Below are 2500 nucleotides of genomic sequence, written 5' to 3'. Positions count from 1 at the left end.
AGAAAGTGAAAGAGCATGGGAAAGAGCATGAGGAAAACAGATTTCTAGTCTATGACTGCAATCATGTCCCCCCTCTGTAACCATCTCCGGAAAGAATCGCCCACATTAATGAAAGCGGTGATGGATTTCTCTCTTCTTTCAATTTACTGGCACAAAGACTAGCCCAGATTGCAAATTAAATTGCCTGTGTCTATTTCCAAGAGCTGGTTTATATGTGTGTGTGTGTGCGTGCGTGCCATGCATATGTGTGTGTGTGTGTGTGGGGGGGGGGGGGGTGGGGGGGGGGGGGGGTTGGGGGGGTTGTGTGTGAATATGATGTGTGTGTGTGTGTGTGTGAAGACATGTGTGGTGGTGTGAGTGTGTGTGTGTGTGTGTGTGTGTGTGTGTGTGTGTGTGTGTGTGTGTGTGTGTGTGTGTGTGTGTGTGTGTGTGTGTGTGTGTGTGTGTGTGTGTGTGTGTGTGTGTGTGTGTGTGTGTGTGTGTGTGTGTGTGTGTGTGTGTGTGTATGTGATCTGCATTTCTATGTGGTAGCTTTGTGCTCATGCCTACCCACTCCACTCCTCCATGGGCAGTCCCACGTCACATGATCCGTGCCCTCTTGCCTCATTAGTGCTTTACATCAGCTGCACACCTTCAGCAGACTCAGAGGTCACCCCTCAGCTTATCTACACAATTACAAATCATTCCCCCTCCTGTGACTCAAACGACTGAAGCACCGTATTGTTAGCCTGATTATCATCGACTTTCAAATCTTGCGTCACTAAGAGGGCGTAGCCTGGCTCGCGTGTTGTATACATGGGTTCTCAAATTTTTGTTTTTGCCTGTCTGCGCGAACCTGTCTGTGTACAACTCAACCTCTGATTGTTAAAGACCGCTGTCGGTGAAAAAAATAACCTCACGTGGTTGGCTGCCAGTGTCTTGCCCCTCCTCACAACACCGTATTTATAAACAAAGAAACCTCATGTATACACAGAGGACCCGGGTTCATTTCTCTCTCTCTCCCACTCATTTCCTGGGACACTTTCACTGTTCTTCTAAATCAAGGCCATACATAAATACTTACATACATAAATATTTCATATATATAAAAATATACAAAATAAAATAATGGAACTAATAGCAGCTGTTTACAGGGATGCCAATACATACTTTATATATATAATGTGCTGGAATAACATACACATACTCTTGAGGCCTTTTCTTAAAGATCAATTTGATTTGATGCTAATGCAACGTGGAATTGCTTTTTATAATTGGAGAAGGTCAGTTAGGTCTGCAGAGTTCCGCAGCATTCAGAGTTTGCTCATGTCAACACGGGAGCCATTTTAAAGTAACACACAGTCACACACTCTCCCATGCCGGCACACACACCCAGGCACGCACGCACGCAAACATGCACGCGAACACGCACGCACGTACGCATGCACGCAAACACACACACACACACACACACACACACACACACACACACACACACACACACACACACACACACACACACACACACACACACACACACACACACACACACACACACACACACACACACACACACACACACACACACACACACACACACACACTGTTGATCTAGCCAGTAAGCCCCAAAATAAAATAATGCAGTTTCACACAACGGTGCTGAAGTGCAAGTGCTAGACAGAGAGTGCATGCAACAGGTGCCAAGGTCACCTTGGCACTGTGAGGGTAGAGAGCAGAGAACAACACCCCACAGACAGCCTCAAGACTGTGAGCTTGTGTTAAAAAAATTCAATGTGTTCAGGCCTTTTTTTACCGCTGATTTCCTACAGAGGTGAAAAAACCACTCGTTACCTTGCTCATTGTCCTTGCAGGAAAGATTTACATAGAAAAATATTCTCATCCAATACATTTTGGTATCCGGCAAAGTATTCAGTTGGATTCTTAGTTTTTTCTTCCACAAGGTTTTCAGGAAAACACTATTGCTTATGTTAGTTCAAGACATTATTGTGTGTGTGTGTGTGTGTGTGTGTGTGTGTGTGTGTGTGTGTGTGTGTGTGTGTGTGTGTGTGTGTGTGTCTGTGTCTGTGTCTGTGTCTGTGTCTGTGTCTGTGTGTGTGTGTGTGTGTGTGTGTGTGTGTGTGTGTGTGTGTGTGTGTGTGTGTGTGTGTGTGTGTGTGTGTGTGTGTGCGCGTGCGTGTGCGTGTGCATGTGAATGTGCATTTGCGTACTAAGTATGTAATCCTATGTGTGTATTTGTGTATCTATGTGCCTGTACATGCATGCAAGTGTGTGTATGCATGTTTGCAAATGTTCTTGAATGATCATACACGTATGAATGTACTACTGGTAATAGTGTCAAAACAGTGTCATGACAGTCGTGGAACAGTCATAAAAGTCCAATGTCACAAACGTTTTATAGTCAGGAAAAGTTGACATTGTAATTGCTGTCACTTTATGACAATGTTTATGACAATGTGTATGACATAGACATCATGTTTATGACAAGTCCATGACTCCATTA

This window comes from Engraulis encrasicolus, chromosome 5 (assembly GCF_034702125.1).
Source record: "Engraulis encrasicolus isolate BLACKSEA-1 chromosome 5, IST_EnEncr_1.0, whole genome shotgun sequence".
In the NCBI taxonomy this organism is placed as follows: Eukaryota; Metazoa; Chordata; class Actinopteri; order Clupeiformes; family Engraulidae; genus Engraulis; species Engraulis encrasicolus.
The sequence above is the reverse complement of the archived record's forward strand: the minus strand, read 5'-3'. Positions refer to the sequence as shown.